The following is a 24,314-nucleotide window of genomic DNA, read 5'->3' as shown; positions in this document are numbered from 1 at the left end:
GGGCAGAAAGGAAAGTAGAAAAGACCCTAGGGGCTTACTGGTGATCTTGTGACTGCAGCTGGCTTGTACTAACAATTAAAAAATAGAAGTTAAACATGTAAATTTTTAAACAAATTTAAAACCAATAAAACTTTAAAGATTTTCATTTAACATTATACATGAAGTTTTGCTGAAGCTATATCATCAGTTTTGAATTGAAAAGGTGAAAAACATATATGTGGTATTGGATTTTTCTCATAAGCTTGATTTTTCTGATTTTGTGCATGATTTTCACCATTGTTATTTTTCCTTGGTTCAAAAATAAATTCATATTGAATCGTTAATCCGTTCACTTGACAGTGCGATTAATTTCTGATCCACCAACAGTGCAATATTGAAATAAATAGTTTTCACTTTTTTTAAAATAAAATGTTTATTTATTCTTGAGAGAGAGACAGAATGTGAATGGAGGAGGGGCAGAGAGGGAGGGAGACACAGAATCTGAAGCAGCCTCCAGGCTCTTAGCTGTCAGCAAAGCCTGATGTGAGGCTCCAACTCACAAACTGCGAGATCATGACCTGAGCCGAAGTCATACTCAGCTCAGATGACTGAGCCACCCAGGCGCCCCTAGTTTTAATGAAGCATTCTTTACTGAGTAATTACTACTGTACCTATTGCTAATCAACTGTAACCAAATGGCTTACACAAAAGGTGACTTCCACACAGCATAGCCACATGAATGGTGAATACAGTATCGGTCATACATTGAATTTTACATGTTTATGGCATCCAACATGTGGTGATTCCATTTTCTCACAATTGTTTTCTATTCAAATCACCTGACATCATTTGACCTTCATTTAATGCTAATATTATTAAAAAGCAAAGGAGGGCCTTGGAATGTTGTGGCAGTATTTGCTTATAAGATCATTATTAAGATAAGGCCCAATATGAGTCAGTTGCATTTTATAAGAAATATATATTCTTTACAGTCTTGCATAATTCAGGGTGGGATATTCCCAGTGGGGGAAAATGAGGAATTGATTTACAGAGTCCATATATTTACAAACTTGTAGCACATTTCCGTTTTCATGCTCTTCTTTATTTTCTTAGCATTGTCTATAATATTTAGCAACTGCTCTTCTTTAAATTAATAATAAGACATCAACGCAGTCGTCTGGCCTTCTTCATGGCACCGAATTATAGCTAACATCTGTTTAAAAGTTACAAATTTTTAAAAAGTTAGTATTTAGATGCACACTTTGCAGCATGAGCTTTGGTACCAACTCTTAACAAAAGCTACTATAATGATGCATAAAATAACTAGAAAAATTTTAAGTGACTGTTAAATATAATCGCAGAAAAGTTACCAATATCTCTTATAGATATTCTCACGAAGCACAAGGTAGAACACAACACGCTAACAAGTTATGTCCAGCTGCTTCCTTACAAGCTGAAGTGTCGCCACCATGTGGCAGGAGTAAAAATAATTCAAATTTCTTTTAGTTCACCAACTGAAATTATGCAAATCTGAATTTAAATGTGGTGAAAATCCTAATATTACAAATTTTGCTCATAATATATGGGTTATTATTTTTATGTCACACCACTTAACTTTCACAAAATTTATGCTGCACGTTTTAGACACTCTATTGAATACTCATTATTAATTCTCATAAACATAGGAAGACCCATAAAAATTTCAAGATACATCATCAGAAATATGATAAATACAAAGTATAAATAACTTTTTAAACCCGATTTTAAAATACTCCGTATTGCTACTATAATTTCCCTATGGGTCTTGGAAATGACTTAAAAGTCATGGTAACTTTGTCTCTATAAAAAGGAACTCTATTCAAAAAAAGGATCAAAACTTAATAAAATGTAGAATACTATCTGTCACTAACATATGAAATTCATAAGTCATTTGCTTTCTAAATCTTTTAATCAGAAATCTAAATACTCGAAATTCTTGATATATTTAAGGCATAATTTATTATCTTGTTTATTTCAAAACAGCATAATGTAGCCTGACTGTCAAAATTAGCTGTTACCAAATTATGATTTTTTTTTAAATCTCTAAAGTATCTCACTAGTGAGTAGTGAATATCTGAGCTCATGGGAATCGGGTGATTACCTGTTTTCTTATTATGCTTTTGTATTCTTCAAAATTATATTTGTTAATATATATGTATTATATATTAATTTTATAATGAAAAAGGAAAGAGTTGGTGCGGCATTTGGGGTTAAAACAACCTGGAAATGACGTAATCCTAGAGCAAAAACTGGTATAATAAATTTTGTAAGTCTGTATTCCATACAGTTAAAAATAATGAAGTGAATCTATATGCATAATAACAGGAAAAGAGCTCCAAAGGGCATTATTGGGAAAAGAAGTTGCAGAACAATACACAGAGCACAGGGCCATTTACATTAATAAAATGTAAATTAATAAAAATGCTTGCATAATACAAACCATGAATATTGCAGAGAAACAGGATGTTATAGGTCTGCAAGCTGGCACCCAGACCCATTTCATCCATGTCTGTTCCTTTTGGTACCTTTATTAGAACTAGCAAATTCCCCTGAGTCTATTCCCAATTGATGAACATATTTTGTTATGTAACATATTTGCTTAAAAAACAAAGAAGCAAAAATCACTTGTTTTCCAAATGGCTTTGCGGTAGCGATAAGCTTTGCTGATGGTCAGAGGAAACTTCTTGTGGCAGTACAGCGGCTGAGTAATTGGTGTTTAGTCTGTTAATCAAGAAAATTGGGGCACCTGGATGGTTTACTCAGTGTCAGACTGTAGCTCAGCAGCTCAGGCGATGATCTCCCAGGCGATGATCTCCCAGTTGGTGAGTTCAAGCCCCACATGGGGCTCTCTGCTGTCAGCACAGAGCCCTGCTTCAGATCTATGTCCTCCTGTTCTCGTCTCTCTGTCTCTGCCCCTCCCCCCCTGCACAGTCTCTCTCTCTCTCAAAAATAAATAAACATTTTTTAAAAAGTGAATATTCTTAGTAAACCTAGAGGTGATTAGCCCACCAGTGGCAAATTTAAGCAATTTAAATTGGGACAAGATTCAGACTTAAACCCATATGCCTATGAATTTGCATTTTTAGTCCCTGTGCAAGGCACTTCTTCCTTTGCTTATTATGATACCTTGGAAACCAAATTATTAATAATAAATGTGCTTGCTGGGAACATGGGAAGTGTAATGGCTTGGAAGAGGGGATGTTATCTTAACCCAAGCTGTAACAAACCACCGTGAAGAACCTACCTCCCAGCAAAAACATCTCTCTGGCAAGTGAATTCCACGTGCATTCACAGTGTTAACACCTCTCTCCTCTGGACAATGCAGATGATTGTCCTCCTGTGAATTATTATTTCCTTAGAGATCTAATGCTAGAGCCAAGTTGGAACCTCAATCATCTTTCTTGCAGAAACAGGAGGCATTGTGTCTCCGCTCTTTATACATTAATTTAATTATACAAATCTTCTATCAGCCTACGATCTCTCTACCTTCCCAATCCTGGGAGAAGCCTTATCACACTGAGAAAAATGGTACCATATATCGTACCTAGAGGGAGTTCCTGAGTATATTAGCAGTGAGGACACACCTGGCTATGATGTCCACTAACACAATCAATCTCTAATCCAAATCCCAACCCAGTCCTCCTTCCAACCCAGGCTATTCTTCCTCATCCATCCACATTTTGTGTCCTCCCTCTGAAAAAGGATAGAAAAGGAAATTCCAGTGTCAAGGCAGTGAACAAAATTATCAGGATATATATAAATACATAAATTTGAGTGCATAAAGTCAAAAGATTTCTAAATGTTCCAAAATGTTTTAATTAAAAGATCAATAATAAATTAGTTTTTTAAAAGCATGTGAGTTGTGTAACAGTCAAATGTTAATATGTTTAATATAGGGGCACCTGGGTAGCTCAGTTTGTCAAACGTTGGACTCTTGATTTCAGCTCAGGTCATGATCTCATGGTTCATGAGTTTGACAGTGCAGTGCACTCTGGGCTGACTGTGTGGAGCCTGCTTGGAATTCTCTCTCTCTGACCCTCCCCTGTTTAAACTCTCTTTCTCTCTCTTCCCCTCCCTCCCTCCTGTCTCAAAATAAATGAATAAACTTGAAAAATATATTTAATATATAAAGAGTTCCTATAAATGGATAAGGAAAACACTAGCCTGATAAATATATAGGGGAAATTTAGCTACAAAAATTATATGTAATTGTTAATAAATACTTGAAAAAGTCAACCACACTTAAAATTTTAAAATGCAAATGAAGACAACTATCATGCATATCAAATAATACGGATTTTTTAAAAGTTTATTTCTTTAGAGAGAGAGAGAGAGAGAACAGGGGAGGGCAAAGAGAGAGGGCGAGAGAGAATTCCAAGCAGGCTCCATGCTGTCAGCACAGGGCCCAAATAATATGGATTTTTTTAACAATTGCACCTCAGTGCTTGTGAAATTGTACACATTAAGGACACTTACATCTATTGCAGCTATGATTACAAACTGATACAATATAACATAGCTATGTAATATATATAATGTAAACTTTTAAAATGATCACCCCTCTTGGCCCAATAATTGTAATCTGTCTTTAAAATAATTATCTGAGTAGATTTTTCTTAATAAACAAAGAATCCCATTAAAGGTTATTCATACTTCCAAGAATCAGAAAAAACCTAAATATCTAGCTCTAATATAAATGGAAAACAGAAAATTAAATATATAATATGGGTTCAGCAATGTAAGAAAATATACTTAAGACTAAAGACTACAAAGAAATATAACAAAATGATATAGTAATTATCTCTGGGTAGTAGCATCATGCATGATATTCTTCTCTTCTTTAAAATGATATGTAATTCACAACTTTTTCTTCAATGAACACATATAATGAGAAAAATGATCTAATAAAAACACCTTTTAAATACTAGATTGCATGCTTTTAAGATATTCCTAGTTTCCCTTAAAGTGGGTGGTCTGACATAAAAAATTCGTCCAGATCTCACTAGAACACAGATTAATATGCTTCAACCCTGCTGTGAGGAGTTCTAAAGTCAGGACTGCCTACAATGTAAATTAGAACAGCCTCTTTCCTTTTTCCTTGAATTTTACTATTTCGAACTTCAACTAAAGCTATTATTTTGGTTAAACAATACAAGCTACACACATCATCTATTTGTTGAACCTTTTTTTTTTTTTCAAAAGTAAAACAACACTCAGGGCGCCTGGCTCAGTCGGTTAAGTGTCTGACTTCAGGTCATGATCTCAACAGTTCATGAGTTTGAGCCCCACATGGGGCTCTGTGCCAACAGCTCAGAGCCTGGAGCCTGCTTCAGATTCTGTGTCTCTCTGTCTCTCTGCCCCTGCCCCACTCGCACTCTGTCTCTCTCTCTCAAATATAAATACATACATACATATATACATAAAAATTAAAAACATGAAAAAACAAAAGTAAAACAATGCTTTGTTTCTACACAAAGGGCCAGGAAGGAGAGGATCCCTAACACTGAGGACAGAGGGAGCAATGTAAATTGACCACAGAGTCATGTTTGATCACCGTCCTCAAAACATGCAACTCGATTCAGTCGTTCTGAACACCACTTTGCACCCAGCACCCTGCTAGGTCATGAAGACTGGAATTAGGAGGGTGAAAGAGGAGCAAAACGTGGAGCCATCAACAGTCCCCTTGGGTTCCTGCCCCCCTGGAAAACAAGTTGTGAAAGATAAGAACTGCTTTACCTGGTATTTCAGAACTAAATGGGATAAGTGCAGATGTTTCTATAAGCAAATCTCCCCTAGAACAAATCTACTGATAGGTAGACACTGTATTCTCCCTAAAAGCTGGAAGGACAAGAAAAGGTACAAAGATGCTCTTTGGGAAACAAAATTACCCTAAAAACTATAAAACAAACAAAAAGCACAAAAACAAAGCAAAAAACAAACAACTCAAAATACCTCCTGTGCAGACAATCAAGGAATCACTGTCCTTTTCTCCAGCAAGAGGGAGAGTGAAAAGCCACCACCCACCCCTCAACTGGCAGTCTAACCATGAGGCTTCCAAGTTAGTAATGAGATCCTGGCACTCTGATCCGTTCCCCCACCCATAAAATGAGGAAGGGACTCAAAGACTACATTTTCTAGCTCTAACATCTAATGGGTCTATGAGGAGCCTCCTCCTGGTTGGCCCCTGGAGGCCCATGGAGACCAAGTGTAGGGAATCCAAAAGTCTCCGCTCCAAATGAGGACATATCTCCTCAGTGTGGACATTCTGCAAGCACTTTAAAATAATTAGTTGGTCCCAAGGCTGTCTCTTAAAACTTTAATATTTACATTATGACAAAGTGGAAGTACTACTCATTAGCGTTTGAGCCAAAGCAGTACTATCCTCCTTGCTCATTCCAATGAGCTTATTTTACATTAGCAAGAAAGTTGGAGAGGTGGAGGCCCATGGGTATTTGCCTAGCCAAAGTGGATCTCGGATGGAAATAAATTTGAAAAGCATGAGCATAGACCCTTGGAGGAATTTGCTCTTGCATCTGACCTCCAGAGAGAGAGCGGGGTCCAAATAAGTGACTTCTAACATGCCAGCCCTCGTTCACCCCACAGCGCCCAAAAGTGCCCAATCAACTCATTCTGCAAACACATAACCATCCTAGTGTATGCGGACTGACAGCAGTGAGAGCAAACAACAACCCAACGACCTCCTCCATGCTCCAGCTTCCTCAAAAGTCCAGGCCCCCTGAAGGCTGCATTTTCTGAGCAACACACTCCTTCATTGTGATGAGTAACCCAAAACACGAATGGCCCACATGCGAATTTATGACACCTCCCACTTCATTTCCAGCAAAATATGTCACAGTTCCACTTAGAATCTGCCCAGAGGCACATTCCTTTCAGGATGTGACAGGGATGAGTTCTCACCTCCCTGGATCAGCTCTGACCTAATGGAAGGCCGCTTAGTGACAGGGCCTGAGGTCAATGCCATCACGAAAAGGGGCACCTTCATGCACTGGGGGCTCTTCGTGTCTGCCAGGATATCGTGTTCCATCTGAGGCCTCTGACTCCTTCTGAAATATATACCAGAGAACAATCTGGTAAAGCCTAGCAAAGGTTTTTGAGGATTCATTTTGTAAGACCTTCTTCCACAGAAGGGAATTCTCCTCCGAGGGATGAGTCTTCACTGTACCACCGAGCTCTGACAGGTGAGCCGGCCACGGGGCCTGCGGCACGGGGTGAACACCACACTCCCCCCCCCAACTGCTTCTCTATAGTTTCCGGAAATGGCCAGAGGGACAGCACTGCTGTTCCAGTTTGATGTTTTCTCTAACATCAAAACCTGAGCATGATTTGCATTTCAGATTTGCCAGAATTCCTTCTTTTAGGTCAGGACTGGCCTTACCTCGAAGTTAGTTATGTGTCTGGATTTGACACACACACCAAAATTCTTCAACTAACAGGATGTATACCTCCACACACACACACACCAACCTGCTGTAACAGCTGAAATCTATCCATTAGATAGATTTCAATTTCACCCTTTGGAGTTAGGCATTGAAGGTGCAAGTTAAAACACAAATCTGTTCCTTGCAGAAGCATCTTCCAGAACCTTTCTCAATAACTAATGCCCCAGTATTGCTATAAGCTCAGACTAAGGACTTTGGGTTAAAATCAACATAGCAATAAGTGAGGACTGGCTTGTTAATAATATATATTTAATTTGTGAAAGTGGTAACACCAAATGGTGGTACTGAAATCTAAACAGATTCAAGATCATTTTGGATCAACAAATTCATGACAGATCCTCAATATTCTATCAGTGGGAATTAGTGTGAAGTTATAGTTGAACCTTTGAGGTTAGTGTCGAGAAGAAGAGCTACTTCTCCCACTGCCCATGTTGGAAGCAGAACATTAGTCCAGATTCCCTGCAGATCAGATTCAGTTTGTAATTCAGTGTAAACAGGGTGTGTGATAGAGATGGCAGAAAGATCTAATTTTGACTCTGTCTCTACTGCTTCGAAGGTGTGTGACCTTAATCAAGCCACGTAAGCAATGTGAGCCTCTGTTTCTTGATCTATAGATCTGGGATATAGAAAAGAAAACACATTGCAAAATTTCTGTTCGGTTATTCTCTACTATAGCATCTCTCCATCTTTCTCCTCCGTTCACACCAGCAGGGAGAGGAGTCAGCTGGTGGTGCCAGCCAAACTTTCAGCAGGCCTCTCCTGAGCCGTTGTTGCCTCTGAATTGGGACAGGCATGTCAGTCTCGTGTTTAATTTCCTGCTCGCCTGTCCAAAGATGCTTGCTCACAATGTCGATGATATACTTAATTCCTGGGTAGGACAGGATAACCTTTCCGTGCTTTTGCACTCGTCTGTATGTCTCTCTGCCTTGTGTATGAGAAACATCGCATTGGTTCAGACTGGAAATTTCAAGAAGGGAGGGTTTCTTGCCTTTTAATGAATGGAGGAGGATGCTCGATAGAGAACCACATGTGAACAGGGGCTAAATCATCCATAACACGCTTGTGATGCCATATTAGAGATATCACAAAAGAGATAGCTCCCTCTCTGGCTGAATCACTAACTTCCATATACTGTAAAAACAAAACCAAATCACAAACACCACAACCACAAAGAAACCTAGGAATGCCGGCTCAGTGACCAAATTTTATTTCTCAGCCAGGTGATATCGGAAACCTTCAGAGCCCGGGAGGAAAGCTCTCTGTGATCCGCCCCCCCCCCCCCCCCCCCCCCCGCCTCCCCACAGTTTTACACAAGGAAAATCAAATTAGGCTGAATGATTATAGCCAGCTTCCAGAGGAAGGCAGAATAAACAGCTTTGATTTGCTCCACAGGTGGGCTTGGCCCCTTGGACAAGGCTTAACCCTGCCTTCCAGCCAGAAGTCCATCGCACCTCTGTGCTCAGTGGTTTCGCCCTGGCCCCGGCTCTACCTGGCAATGCCTGGCTCTGGAGTTTGAGTTCTGTGACCTCTTCCCACCTCGCAAACATTCATGTCAAATCTTCTAACATACTCCAAAACCAAACAGAGCCTGTTGTCAATAGGCAAGCCGGCTGCTGAGCCCCTGAGGTATAGTGGAGACTGAGGCGTTTGGGGTCTCAACCCCAAACTTCCTCCTCTGAAGGGGTGGAAGTCCCCAACACCTCATAGTCAGCTGTGATTGTAAAGATTCCTACACCCGCTTCAGAGAAGCCCATGAGAGATGAGCACAGCAAGCTGGGGCCACCCAGCCCCCCTGTGGAAAAAAGAAGAAAAGAAGGGATCTGGGTGGACGGCACTGCGCCACTGATTTTCTCACCCAGGTCCAGGCTGTCAAGAGAGTAGAGTCCCTCAGCCAGACTACGTACCCGCTTCGCCCCCTACCTTCCTCCTCAGGGTACTGCTGTGATACTGGCTGGCTCTGGCCCTCAGGATACTCAGAGGACTGTGTTAGTGACTATGCTGTCCCCAGCATCGTGCCCTGCCCAGCTGGGGCCTGGGGTCTTGGGAATGGGGCTCCAAGGCCATGGGGCTCAGCTGAGGAGTCTTCCACCTCCAAACCACTCCTCCCTCTGACAGACAGTGGTGGGCAGAGCGGGGAGGAGGAGAATGGGCCAACCCTTTCCTCTTTGGTGCATGTGATCATAGAAATTGCCAGGGCTTCAGACCTAGATTCAAGTTCTGTCTCTGACACTTATTGGCTCTAAGACTTTGGGGAAGTCATTGAACTGCCCAGGGCCCCCTCGCTCATGAAATGGGAATAGAACACAAACCTCGGTTGGTTGTAAGAGTTAAGTGAGTTGGTAGAGTTGAAGGCACACAGTAGGCACTCAGTGACACTTAAATTTTGTGCCTCGTGAATTTGCAATCAAACTCACATAATCCCAGAGAAAATGTGATGGGGGATAAAGGGAGGAGGGAGGTGCAGGTGTTGTGGTTCCAACTAATCCAGATCAGGTTTCAGGCGACACAATACAACTCCATGAAATTGGAAAGAATTTTTTCTCCTTATTTGTCATATGTCCAGAAATGAAAAAAGAGGGAACTGAGGCCCGGGGACTCTGATCATTGGCTTTATTTTGGTCCCAGGACCAGGAGCTCATGGAATCTGGAGGGCTGTTGGTTCATGCAGGCTGTGTGAATACTACCAAGGTAGCTCGGCCCACCTCCAGGACACAGTGAAGCCATAGAGCCGCTGTGCTCCACACCTGCAGAGATGCATGAATCTGCTCCCCACCCTCTCCCGCTGGTCTGTGTCTCCAGAATATAAACCCCCAACCACACAACTGGCAAAGAAACTGGGCTCCAGGATATGACTACTAGAGCCTCTCAATTTGTGTGATCTGCTAAAAGACAAACGAGGCTCCAGGGGAAGGGAGAGGGATAGAGAAGGATGTCTAAAGTTTTCTGATTGAAGAAAAGACGCACACACACACACACACACACACACAAAGAGGGAGGGAAGGAGAGAAAGTTAAAGTACTAAAAGTTTTGCGAGTTCGTGTAACAACTCAATTCAACAAATTATATTTCCTCCACAAACATTCCGAGGATTAAACGAACAATACAATACTTTTCTGAGCTCTCTGTGATCAAATGCTTTGCTGTAAAAGTTATATTCCTGGAGAGTTGATATCAGAGCTTCTTGCTCCTTGTCAGTAAACATAAGAAGAGGCCAAACCTGTGTAAATTTAAATTACATAAAACCTTTCCCCCAACTGCCTGGTCTCTTAACAGTCTCTTTTCACTGAGCTATGTGGTCTCGGAATGTAAATATCTTTATCTTAGCAGCACAGACTTTTGAAAATTTGACATAATAGGATTTCTCCCTCGCAAGGCATATCAAACACCATTGCAAACTAAAGTCTATTTTACTTTTAACCAAAACTAAATCAAAGCGTCCTTTCTATGTTTATTTTTAGACTTTCTGTTCCCACACAACCAATGAAGTGTCCTCTCGGTCCATCCTGCCAACCTGAAGTCTTACGAACTGGCCCCATCACCCCCAGAGTCAGCCCCAGAGATGAGAGCATGATGGGATTGTGAGAACAGGTAGCAGGAACAGTTGGGGCTGTATTTCTGTCCGAAGTGGTCCTGGGAGAGAAGGAGAAGGGGGTGGGCCACATGGGCAGATATCTAAAAGCAATAAAGAACCAACAGGTACTTAAATGAGGCAACGTAAGATGGAAACCAAAGTGACAGTGATTTTAGCTAGTCTCTGTCCTACAAAGCTCTGGTCCAGTTTCAAGCTGGTGTAGAAACTTAGAACTTTTTGTGGATTCATTTCTAGAACCCTCATGCTAGACCAATATACGTTTCCTGAATGAATAAATGAATGACACGTCAACCCAATGAACGCACAGCAATATGGAAAAAGGGAGGAAATCTATTACAGATCAGTGAACAGCATCCCAGGAGATTCCCCTCTGTCTCCCTTTGTCTTCTGTCCCGGGGAGAGTAGTGAATAGCCAGAGCAGAGTCCCTAGGCTACGGGGACTTAGGAAGACACACATCAGAGAGAGTATGTCACCATCACCCATAATTCCTTGGGTGGCTTGAATCCTTTGATTCCATGATATGCTCCCCACCTGTTGTAACCTCTGGTGATCCCTCTCTTCTTGGAATCTCTACTTTCCATGTGAGATGTTTTCCTCATTTAGAGAACTAATCAGTACTGTTTTTAACTGTAGTGCTTCTTCCTTCCTTCCTTCTCTAGATAATAAGATCCCTAAAGGTTGCGATTGTATCATATGCTACTTTTTGTGTCTACTTCATTGCACATTCTAAAGCTGAGTACATATGGGAGAATGAATCAATTAATGAAATTAATGAACATGTGCCAAAGCTTCAGGAGAAGGACATTAACTGCTTGACTTGATGACAGAAAGCAGCATCGCCCTTTGTGTATCAGTCCCCAGCACAGAAAGGCCGTCACCTTCCTCTTGTGTTGGGGGCCCACAGTGATGCGCCAGCACCTGCAGCCCGTTCCTAAACCCCGCAGCTGGCGCGAGCCCTGTCTGCACTTCATTCACTGCTCTTGCGAGTTGCAGTGTGTGGCACTCAGTCTTCCATCCTGGGGAGGGTTTCTCAGCTGTCCACACATCCCAGCCTACCTGCCCAAGACCCAGGCTGATGAATCAGGGCTGAAAACACACTTCGATGCCATCACAGGTAATGGGCTCATGTCAAGCAAGGTCAGTCTTGGGAAACTTGGGCTCTGAGTTGAGAGGGTGGGATCAGCCCTGGAGTGAGCATCCATAAGGATGTGGTGTGGAAGTGGGTGGCAGGCAGCCGAGAAGACCCACGGAAGTCCCCTTCTGCACTGTGACTTTCTCCATCCCGGCCTCTGGGGAGTCCTCAAGATATTAGAGGAAATTTCAGCATGCGGTGCGGGGCTCTGTCTGGCAAAGTCGCAGAATTCGCCTTGCCCTTTGGCAAAACATGTTCGATGGGGCCAGATTTTCAAGATTTACGTTTAGAAGCTGGAAGATAGCCAGATTTGTTTAAAAAAAATTTTTTTTTTTAATCCATAGGCACCATCTCTCCAGAGGGGAAAGGGTTCCAGGATCCAGGAGGCAGTGACAGGGTGGTCCAGGTGGATGTCAGGAAATGGGACCTGCTGCTGCAGCAGGGAACCTACGGAGATCCACCGCTGTGGGGTTTCTGTGGGGTTTCTCTTTCACTGGCGCTCAAACTTTCTGCTCCACCATGAAAACAATGCGGAGAAGAGGCAAGTGGCCACTAGATGGCAGCAGAGGGTAAGAAAAGTGAGCTCCAGGCTGCTAGGGTTGGGGGGATGAGGCTTACAGCCCCTCCATTTTGCTTTACATCTTTAATGAGATATGTGAAGAAAATGAGTCCCTTACATGCCAGACACAGATGCCAGAGCATATGGAGAGATGCCGCACAGCAATATTTCTCTGGTTATTAAACAGGAGGCACCTAACTAGTCATTCACTGCATCATCATGCAGAGTTGTCCTTTGTGTCTTGGATGCCGCTGTTGACAAAGTAATAACAGGAGAAAGCAGTTGAGAAGACTGATGTAGGGATGTGGGCCTCTGGGCTCGCAGCATTGCCCAGCCGGGGTGCTGGGCGGGTTGCCAGTAAATGCGGGCAGCCCAGCCCACCAGGGCCACCTTGCCAAGGGACATTGTGTGGCTTCTGCTGCCAGACTCAGTCCAGGCCCAGCTTGGCAGCTCTCTGGTCTCCCTGGCAGTCCCTGAGGGCTCATTAATTCAGGACCCAATTACCACCAGACAGCTCTGGAGTCTGACCTTTTGCCACAAACCCCAAATGGGACTGGGAGCTCCGGATATTTTAAAGAGCAAGGCATGCTTGCTTTTCTAACAGAACTGAAGACGCACCATGACATGAAAATGCACTCAAATGCACACAGATAGGGCAACACTTTTTTTCACGCTGCCCCAAGCAAAGATGGGGAGTCTAGCCCTGCTGCCTGTGAAATATTTTCACTAGGAGAGTGGTTTCTCCTGACGGACTGTTACCGGGTCTAGGAGCAAGCAAAAGTATATTTTATTTTGATATTCCACCCACTTTCCCACTCCCCACACTTTGCCCCACCCCCAGCCTTCAGCGTGGCCATCCCTTAATTAATTCTCCCACCCTCCCAACCAAAGGTTTTATATAGCCATTCTTCATACAGAGAAACTGAGGTGCAAAACTGAGATACAGCTCAGATACCAAGTCTCCTGGTCCCCATCCCTTCCCAAAAAGGTTAAACCTCTAACACAGTCTCTGGTGGAAAAGTAATAGCAAGATTCACCCTGCCACTATTTCCTTCCCGGTTTTGGAAAACGAGGCTATGTGCCAGAAATCTTCACTTGTCTGTGTGACTGTAGACAAGTCACTTAACCTCCCTGTGCCTCATTTTCTCATCTGTAATTTGAAGGGCTGGAATTGGATGATGACTAAGGCCCCTTCCAGCTCTGCAATCCTGTGGCTTTAATTTCACAAGCCTCTGCCAGCCCTCAAAGAGTGTCCCACACAACGCATTTTCCAACAATAGCCACGCTCAACAGGAGCGAGCAGAATTTCCTCCTCCAGTTGAGAAGAAATGTGGCTGTGGTTGGAATCTTGTTGATGTTCTTTGTCCTCAGAGCAAGAGAAACAGGGAAGTTTCAGATGTTATTGACACTAACAGCAGGGCCTGGAGGTGGCCACACTCTTGTGGAAGACTCGACACAGAGCTGTCTCGGTGGGCGGTGGAGGTGCCCAGGCAAGGCTGGAGGATGTCTTAATAACTATTTCTCAATAAAAAGACCCATTTTATTCTGCACAGGGGTCTGGGGGCAAATCCGGGTCTCCCAGGAGGAATCTAGTCTCGCCCATAATGGGGGATTGGTTCAGCTCAGCTGTTCTTACAAAGGGCTGAATACAGCATGCTGTGGTGAAGGCAGCTCCCCACAGCTCCATGTGAAAATGACTCACAGCAGTTATGAATATCAAACCTCCTTTGATGTATTCCCAGACACGAGGAGCGGCCACCATGGGGAGGAGGTGGACTCTGGATGCTAGCTCTGTGGGGTGGTGCACAGAGGGCCTGGGCACATCTGGCACCCTCCTGAAGCTCCAGGAGAAATCCAAGCTGCCTAATTACCCCAGGACAACAGAGCTCCCTTTCATCCACCTCTCGTCTCTCTCCCTCTTTCTCTTTCCGTCTCCAGCAACAGAGGAATTAGATTCTCCAAGAATTACAACCTGTTTTTATACCTTCACCCTTCCCGAGGGGATAACAACTCACTTCCCTGAATAAAACTGGTTTTATTGAGCACAGAATGAACGCACCCCCTCGCTCGGCATCTGCGCCGATTGCTTTAAAGCCATAGATCTGGCCCCAGTCAGTCAAGCGGAAGGATTTTCCACTGCAATGGCCATTTCTAGACACTCAGCCTTTCAAGTGGCCGCATGGCACCTTGTTCTACTAATAGGCTCTCAGTGATGATTGAATACAAAGCCTCCCAAGTCCCTCTTGTGTTGGCAGCTCCTGAGACCCGGTCAGTCACCACCGTCCAGAGCAGAAGACCCAGCCATGCCGACTGTACAGTGAGTGGCCAGGCTCAAAGCAAAAGGGGATGGTCAGCCACTGACACCTGAGGCCTGTTTCAACCGAAAGCTTCTATATACGAGGAGGGTCCTTCCATTCTAGACAGGGTTCAAGAATATGTTGGTTCCTAGAAATTTGGGCAAAGTCTTTCCGGTTATAAAAGGGAAGCAGCAAAGGGTGTCTAGGGAGGGAATCTGTTCAACCCCATGTCTGCGCATTGCTGTCTTCTGAAATGGGGCTGATTTTATTTGGTAGTGAAGTTGGGCTTTGACTGGAAAACTCTCACGCACTCGCAGAGGTCTGCACATGCGCACATGGAAGTACTAAGACACCTACTCTGAGCTCTGACCATATGCCAGGCACAATGCTCAGGGCTTTGCATGCACCATCTCCTCTAAGCCTCAAAGATGCCTGGTGGGGAGGGCAGGTATCATTATCTCTGTTTTTACAGATGAGATGTCCAAGGCTCAAAAAGGCTAGGAAACTTGCCTAAAATTGAAAAACGAAACTGAAAGAACTGAGATTCAAAACTGCTGGATTTTTAAAGCATCCTTTCTTAACCACCGTGCTGTGGTGGTTTATTAGGCATCTGAGGCACTGGAGTTCTAAGGGGCAGGAAAGGCAAGCTCTTGACTTTAGAAAGCTTGAGTTCAACCACTCACCGGCGCCCACAGAGTTACTGTCACTTGTGTCCTCCAAGACTCCTACAACCAAGGAGCCCACGTCCCATCCTTCCCCCTCACACTACTCTCAGACCTCCTGCCCCACTCCTGATTCCCAGCATGAACATCGTGTGTACCATAAAGACTGGGGGTCTTCTCCAGCTTCGGATGCTTGAATTTTACAGGCAACAATGTGGGCAATTCGACCACTGATGCATGATGCTACAGTTACTAAGCTCCTGAACTAACCACTGTTTGTTTTATACTGTTTTTTAATTTGCTCGGGAAGTTTCTCTAACCCATTACTCTATATTTTCAGAAGAGCAACAGGACAGGGACAGGGAAGATTTCAAGGTTGGAAGTTCAGGAATCCAAGTGATAGAAGGAGAAGAAATAAAGCAGGATGAGGTGAAACTCTCAGAAGGGAAAATATACTATATCTGAAGGACATTGCATGCTAAGATGAAACAGAAAGAAGGAAGCAAAGGTCACATTAATTGCATATTTTGCCAAGAGCAGACTGGCTGCCAAGGCTACTTCAGCCCTCCCATGATCTGGGAGACAGCACTGTGTCCTGCTGTGCTGGACATCTTCCAGTGGCACTGGCCCAAATAGGGGAGTTGAGGGGAAGACTTCTTGATGTTAAGAAGGAGAAACTTCCCTCCAAAGTCAAGTTACTGAACCACCTATGTGTAAGATATAGGGAGTCTGACCAAGACCCCTTGAGTCCCAGGAAGAATGCTGAGAGCAGACTTAAGGTAAGTCGATGGACTGGATCCCTTTGCAAATCGAATTTTTTAAAAGTTCATTACACACAAATTTGCATCCAATTCACTTCTGGAGATTCATGCTCATTCCTGCACTGCCCATCAAGCTGAAGATAGTTATTCGAGATCAATGTTTTCCTAGAACCTTGACAAGGCTAGACTGAGAGTAAAGGGGGTACAGCTCTAGGCCATCTCCGCACCATCATCACCACCACACTTCCTAGGTCCCCAGGCAGGCTGGTCATCTTGTCAGCCAGTCATTATTTCCCCTGGCAAAACCCAAATTGGGAAACCAATATGATCTTTATTTCTGGTTCTCTCTACACATAGCAGTCCAGGTACCCGGTCGCTGATGAATTTTAATTTTCACTTTAGTTTCTCCACTATGGCTTCCAGTTCCTACCTTGCCAACCTCATCTGGGGGAGCCGCTCCTGAGTCTCCTTGTTAATCCACAGACACCCACCTCAGCCTCACTCTAGGAATCCGTCCTTCCCAAAATGCCTACATTTGACCACTGGAGGGCAGTGCTGGACCAGCCAAATCTCTTCAGGGGCTCTGCTCCATCGTGCCCACCTTGCCCTGGCATAGCAGGATGCAGCCTCTGGTTGGAAGCCAAAACCGGGGACCACTGGAGCACCCTGAGAGCAGCAGCGCAGCCAGCACTATTACAATGGCTCCCCGCGCCTGGCGTCATAGGAATAAAAGGCAGTTCATTGGAAAGAGGATTTGGCTCCATTGGTGACACAGTCCCCTGGGAAAGAGACTGAAAGGAAAACTTGCCTCATCATGTCATTAACCAGGAACAATCTGTGCCTCTGACCAGGGGTTGCAGACTCCTACCTTTTTCTACCCACTCAGAAGTAAGCTCCTGGCAGCACACACGGTGCTTGGCAATAAACGTCTGTTGAATGAGTGAATGGATGCATGCATGCATGTATACAAATGCATAATTGAAATTGGCCATTTTCAGATCTGCTGCTGTGTTCTAGCTCTTATAACACTGAAAGTTTAAGCCATCAATTAGTTGCTGAGCATTCATAGTCTTGGAGACAGCTAAGGATAGTCAGGTGATTAATTACAGCAGTGGTCGTTGTACAGATGTTATTTCAAACACCACTTCAAGAATTTCAATTTCTTACTTTTAGGAAGTCCTTCATTATGTCACCCATGTGTTCTCAGACCTCACCAGCCTGTGGATTAAAAAACATAGACATTGTCTCCTTAATATCCGACTCACAGTAACCACAGCCTCTCTTGCGGGAATATGAAGCAGCCATTCTCTCCCTGGGGGATTTATGGTAATTTCATCCCACACTGGAGCCCCATGGGGCTCGACAGCTCTGAGGTGGAGCTCCTCTTCACGCCACCTTGGGCCATCTCATGAGACTCATGTCTGGGCTACTGTCCCCTATACCCACCCCCGACAGATCCCATGGCAGTGTGGACACAGCCTGCTCCCATAATCGTTTAGAATACAGCTACACACTTGAGGAGAGAAAGAAGTGCACATTTTGAGACCATCCTGTCTCCTCATGGGCTTTCACATAGCAGGAACAAGTCTGTGCCCCAATTAAAAATCTGCAGGTATTCCCCACATCCATCTCCAAGTTCAGAACCCAAGCCTAGCTTCTTTCCTGCCCTGAATCAGGACAGGGGAAAAATCATTTCCTGCCAAGAAGCTCTCCCCACACCCTCCACTATCTCAGGTGAAGTCTGATCTTCGCAGCCCAACAGGGCAAACATGGTGTTTTTAGGTCTTAGAACACCATATATGGGACACCAATGGCCCCAATTAAATTCATATGGGATGGGGGTGGAATTGGTCCCTAATTCTAATTGGAAAGAGACCAGTTAATGTATTTGAGAGAGAGAGAGCTCATGAGCGGCAGAGAGAGAGGGAGAGAGAGAATCCCAAGTGCAGAGCACTATGCAGGGCTCCATCTCAAGAACCGTGAGAGATCATGACCCGAGCTAAAATCAAGAGCCTGACACATAAGTGACTGAGCCATCCAGGCACCCGACACCAATTAGTTTTTAACCAAACACTTACCATCTTAGTATATAACATCTGCATTTAGTTGTTTGTCATTTTTTAGAGAGAGAGCTCACACACTCATGAACAGGGAAGAGGAGGAGAGAGAGAGAGACAGAGAGAGAGAGAGAATCTCGAGCAGTCTCCATGTGCAGCATGGATCCCAATGTGGGACTTGATTCCATGACCCTGGGATCACAACCTGAGCCGGAATCAAGAGTCAGACACTCAAAAGACTGAGCTGCCCAGGCACCTCTGCCTCTAGTTTTATGATAGCTTCATCATCTTCACAGCAATGAGTGGATATTTGTTTTAGGTATGAATAAACTTATTCTAAACCTTATGCTAGTTTTTTCAACAAGAAAGAGTGTTCTAAACTTCACCCAGAGTCTCTACTCTCCTGACAGAACCCCAACATGCCCAATAGTCTTGGAGAAGAAGTTCTCCAGCCAAAGCGGGAAGAAAAGGAAAGAGAAGAAGAGCCCTCGCTTTGTAAGACATAAATTGTTGTTGTAAATTTCTAGCTGAAATTTCAGTATACAGTTCAAAGGACATGGCTGGTCCTAATCCTTCTCATAAAAATGCTGTAAATTAGAGAATACCTTTTCTGAGAGCAAACAAATTGAAAACAAGAAATTCATTCTAAAGAGCATTTTTCTATCACTGTCCATTGGGGAGCCGAGTTGATCATATGTTAAGTGTGTCCTATCCTATGTACTTTCTCGAGATGCCTTCACTGTGATTAAGGGATAGGCCTCCAGGGTAGTGTCTCAGTTCTGTACCTGGAAGAAACAATGTACAGAAATTTCTGTAAGAGAGGAGATTGACAGTTAATACATAAGAGCCGAGAGACAAGGATGGTCCCCAGGGTTAGCTCCTGCATTCAATACAGACCTGTCTTGGGGCTCTGATTTCCAGTTCCAGGTCTCATGACCAGGTTTGACATTGATGGCAGGTCACAGATCCTCCTGCCTTGTGATTTCAAAAGTCTCATCATCTTTCCTGAATTCTTAACTTTCTGACACCTTGTCCTAGGTAAGAAGTGTCTGAGATTGTTTCCCTTGAAACCATAGGCCTTTCTTACAATTCCGGGGCCACACAGCCCTGATAAGTAACCGGGGGATTTTATTTTTCATGCTGCTGTGGCCATGAGATCAGATATAAAATTAATGCAAAAAGTGGGGTAGACAATGAGAAGGGTGGGAAATAAGGACCTGGAAAGAGGAAGAAGATTAAGGAGACACTTTAAAAGTAAATGAATGATATGGGGGGTTGAAGGAGATGGGAGAAGAAAGCCTCTTCCTGGCACCCTGGTTGTGTACTAGAATATTCTCCAGTTCCCATGGTCCATGGCCTTGCCATCCAAAATTAATTCTTGTTTGTTTTTTAGTACATTAAGGCTTAAGGTGTCAGTCCTCCTAAAATGTTAGGCTTAAGGTGTCAATCCTCCTAAAAAGTTCGAGTCTCTACCCAGAATGGCTTTGGGTATGACGTTCCCCCCCCCGACCAGGGACGGCCTTCCTTAGGAGTCTTTGGTGAGCTTGTCTGCAGTCCCATGAGCACACATATATCTTCCCAGCCCGCTTCCAAACAGCATTCACACTGCTATGGCCATGTCTAGGGAAGACTCCTGACCACCCCATCACACCATGTGCTCTGGTGCAGCACCCCCACTGCCATGTCATCAACCCCCCAACCCCCACCCCACATGCCTGTTTGTGTGTCTGTGTGGCCTCAGCCATCCCCACCTCTCTTCTGTATAATCCTAAATCCAGGCATTCTGGGGTGTCTCCTTATTTCTTTGTGCATTGTCCTGTTATGCCTTTAAAGTTGTTCATGAGACTATCTTGCAGAAAGATGAGTAGTCTTGTAAAAGATACTAGGAAAAAGATGAGGTAAGTAAGATGGAGGCGGCCATGGGAGTAAAAGCTTTGACAAAGGCGATAAAAGAAAAAGAATCCTTGACCTCCATCAGCCCTGCCTCTCCAAATAAGATTGGCCATAAAGATAGCTTATTATTTATCCCAAATTAGAATTTCCTGGCTCTGCAGTCATTGTGTACGCAATGAAAAGGAAGCTATCACACAAAAGATGCAGTTATCTTCACAGTGGGAACGATTGCAGCCAGCTGATTCTGTTCCAAGAATAGAATGATAACAGTGCTAAGTCAGGAACTCCAAAACTTTGGATCATCAACAAATAGAATGATTTCCTGATAGGAAAATGGTTCTAAGGGAAGGTGGGTAGAAAAGGAACCCTCTGACTCTCGGATGGGGTGGGGGTTACCAGGGGAAATTCCAATCTGTGCTCCTCTGTGGTGAGCTCACAGCCAGCTGTGTTGACTTGGAGAAAGCCCTGCCTGGATATGGGCAGACCTCAGAAGCTCCTTCACCTGCTCCTCCACAGCCTCATACATATTGTTTGATGGGCTGTACCTCCTTCTCTTGCCCAAAGTTAAACATTATTATCAGACTTTAAACTCCACAGTGGCAGAAATTTGGACTGGTTTTTTGCTTCCATTGTGTCCTCAGCACTCAGCAGAAAGCTTGCATATAATTGATGCTCAATAAATATAATGAATGCTCAACTAGTTCATCAATTAATTAAAAATGAACAAATTACTTCCTCCCTGGCTGGCTTCTGTGGTGTGGGTCCTATAACCATAAACTGCCAGGTGGGCAACCAAACCTACACTACTACATCCAGGAAAATGACTGTTCATACCTTTCCTCATCCTTCTGTACACATTAGATCCCCCAAACTCAGGAATAAGGACCCAGGAGATCGTGACCCACCAAATGTCTTTCAACAAAAGACTGTCTTCCTGGTTGTTTCCTTTCAAAGAATAAGCCTCTTGGGGCTGATAAGAGAATGGCACCAGATGCTGAAAACACAGGCCCCGAGTGGCAGAGGAGCGCCAGAGCCTCCTCTAAAGGGGCCTGTTGGACTGCTGCCTTTGAACAAATCTGAGTGTGTCTTTCGATAGCGAGCACCAACCACCCCCAAGGACCTCTTTCCTTTATTGCTGCAGCAATGAAGCAGCCACATGGCTGTTGCAGATAAGGTGGCCCAAGTGCATTCTGCATGCAAAGTAGGCTTCCTGGTAAACAGCACAGAGAAGAACTGTAGACGCACCATGCACCGGCTTCTCTGCCTTGTGCTGCCCTTCCTCTGTAAGTGGCTCCCAGGTAAATGGGTGCAATTTTCCTTCCTTTCTCATTTCTCATGTCCTATCCTTTTTGCTTTTCCAGATGGCTCCTGCAAGACTCAGATTATACAATCTTCCAGCATAACTGCCGTGATTGGGACAGATGTGGAGTTTCGATGCCAATATAACATTCCTGATAAAAATTTTGAGTCTGTGTACTGGTATCTGCAAAGAGCTGACCAAAGGCTCACCTACATCTGCCATGCCTCTCAAGGCACCACGGAATTGGAACATTACCAGCTGTTTGTGAACAGAACATTGTCCTCCAGTACCTTAACCATTAAGTGTGTGCAGCCAAGAGACAAAGCCATTTACTACTGTGCTGTTCGGCACCATGATACATACTGTGTATCACATGAAATAAAAACTGTAAGCCTCAAGCAAATGTGACACCAGAAATTCAGAGGGTCATCCAACGAGACAGAAGGTGTTCAGTGTTATCTTGAACCTTCCCCCATTCATTCCTCCATTCATTCATTCAAAACTAAGGGGACCTTATTAAATACTGTTGAATTACTTGAGCCTTTGACCTGACAGATAAAGGCACAGTCCTTAACACCCAGAAAGACAAATGAATTGGACACACATACAGACTGAAAGCCAACAATCAACATCTTAATCACACACCCTTGAAAACCTATCAACATTTCTAAAAACCTGGAAAGAAATTATATATGTGTATATATATACACATATATATGTACATTACATATATATACACACATATATATGCCTAGAAAATTAGATAGATGATAGATAGATACATATATATGTGTGTACATTTTATATATATAAATATATATATATATGCCTAGGAAATGAGATGATAGATAGATAGATAGATGTAGAGTTGGCAGTACAGTATCAATGACTGAAACAGACTTGAAATCCAGACTTCTTAAATTTTGAATCCCAAATCTTCCATTTACCAACTAACTAGCTATATGACCTTGGGCAAGTTAATTTATGCCTTGCTTTCCTCATCAAGGAAATAATGGTAATAGAGGCATCTGGCTGGCTCAGTTTGTAGAGCATGCGACTTTTGACCTCAAGGTCATGAAATGAAGCCCTATGTTGGGCATAGAGATTACTTAATAAAAAATTTGCAAAAATTTTAAAATAATGATAATAATAATATCTACCTTAGAGAATTGTTGCAATAATTAAGTGAAGTATTACATGTCATGCACTTAGAGCTATGCTTGCCACATAGGAAGCACTCGGTAAGCACCAGTTACCCTTGTTGCTGATGGTGATGCTATCATGATGATAATTACTCATCATGTCCCTACCACTGGGCTGGGTTAGGCCTTGAGGAATGTACTGATAAAAAAAATAAGTCAATCTCTTGGGCAACTAAACATTTTTTATATATCTGTATCCCATCTAGTAAGAATGAAATATCAATGAAAATAGAGAGAAACACAATTCAAAAGATCTTCAGGACCTTTTTCACTAGTTGCCGATATATTATTAAAAGGCTTCTTACATAGAAAAAAATAAAACCAAAGGAAAGCAATTTCTGCTTGACCCTCATAATACAAGCAAACATAGACTTTATGAGATATTAAAATACAACAGTAGCCCCCACTTATTAAAAGGATAGTGGAATCATTTATAAAATTAAAGTTGTTTATGAGCGTAATCATAAATGAGGAACTCGTTGCATCAACATCACAAGCATACTCCATGACTTCACATCTCCAAGAACATGACAAATGAAGTCAAAGCACGCCTGACCTTATGACATCCTAAAAAACCATCAAATGAAGATGATCCTAAGGTTCCAAAGGTACATGGGCTCTACAAGGACACATCCATTTCAGCCTCTGCTTATATTAAGGAACCAGGGAAACTCCTTGGTGTGACCTGCTGAGCTGAGAACTAGGAGTAAATAGAACTGTCTCCTCTGTTTTCTCCTCTGAACATGCGCATCTCCTGCTGTCTCAGATCCTGCATTTATTCTTCAGTGGAAATCCTCATCCCCTGCTGTCTTGCTGGCTTTCTCATTTGCAGCCACCATATGGGCTCATCAGCACTGGTGCCCCCCAAGAACAGCCCTTTAAGGGCACAGAATCACACAAAATAGGAGGCGGAGGCTTTTCTTCGGATAAAGAAGTGGAGGAAAACCCTCTGCACAATTTGGCTTTGGGGATCAGATTTCAAAGTCTTAACCCTGCTGGGATGGGCACAGACCCAGAGAGTGTCTGGTGAGTGAGGAGGTCTCTTTCCTCCTGGGCTTGCTTTTCTCCAGGGCACCTCGGGGTTATTGATGACACATCTCCAGAATTGCTGAATGTTAAATTGGAGAACTCAGGTTTTCTAAAGGACGCTTACAACCCTAGCAACCCCACTGTGTTCTCTGCCAGTGGAATAACAACCCCATAATTCCAGGTCTCTGATTCCGCCACGCTAAGAGACTCTGTGAGAGAAATAATCTTTCTTCCTTTACAAAACCTATGACTACCAGAGTCAAAGAAAAGTCTGGAAGAAAAACAAAATCATTAGAGACCTATGTATGGACTGAAAAGTGCTTCTCAAGGGCAGGTTTCTTGGTAGTGATC

General features: G+C 43.4%; 1 long non-coding RNA gene and 1 gene segment (V, D, J or C); one reads left to right on the top strand and one right to left on the bottom strand.

Moving 5' to 3' along the window:
* The window catches only part of LOC120240454, a 499,568-nt gene that overhangs the window by 308,123 nt on the left and 167,131 nt on the right, over positions 1-24,314 (top strand).
* LOC120240476 overlaps positions 17,673-24,314 on the bottom strand; it is a 28,400-nt gene continuing 21,758 nt past the window's right edge. The window contains exon 3 of the long non-coding RNA XR_005530638.1: positions 17,673-17,700. This is a non-coding gene — a long non-coding RNA (uncharacterized LOC120240476). The remainder of the gene's footprint in view (positions 17,701-24,314) is intronic.

Source organism: Hyaena hyaena, unplaced genomic scaffold, assembly GCF_003009895.1.
Source record: "Hyaena hyaena isolate Hyena2069 unplaced genomic scaffold, ASM300989v1 scaffold_256, whole genome shotgun sequence".
Classification (NCBI taxonomy): Eukaryota; Metazoa; Chordata; class Mammalia; order Carnivora; family Hyaenidae; genus Hyaena; species Hyaena hyaena.
The sequence above is the reverse complement of the archived record's forward strand: the minus strand, read 5'-3'. Positions and strand labels throughout refer to the sequence as shown.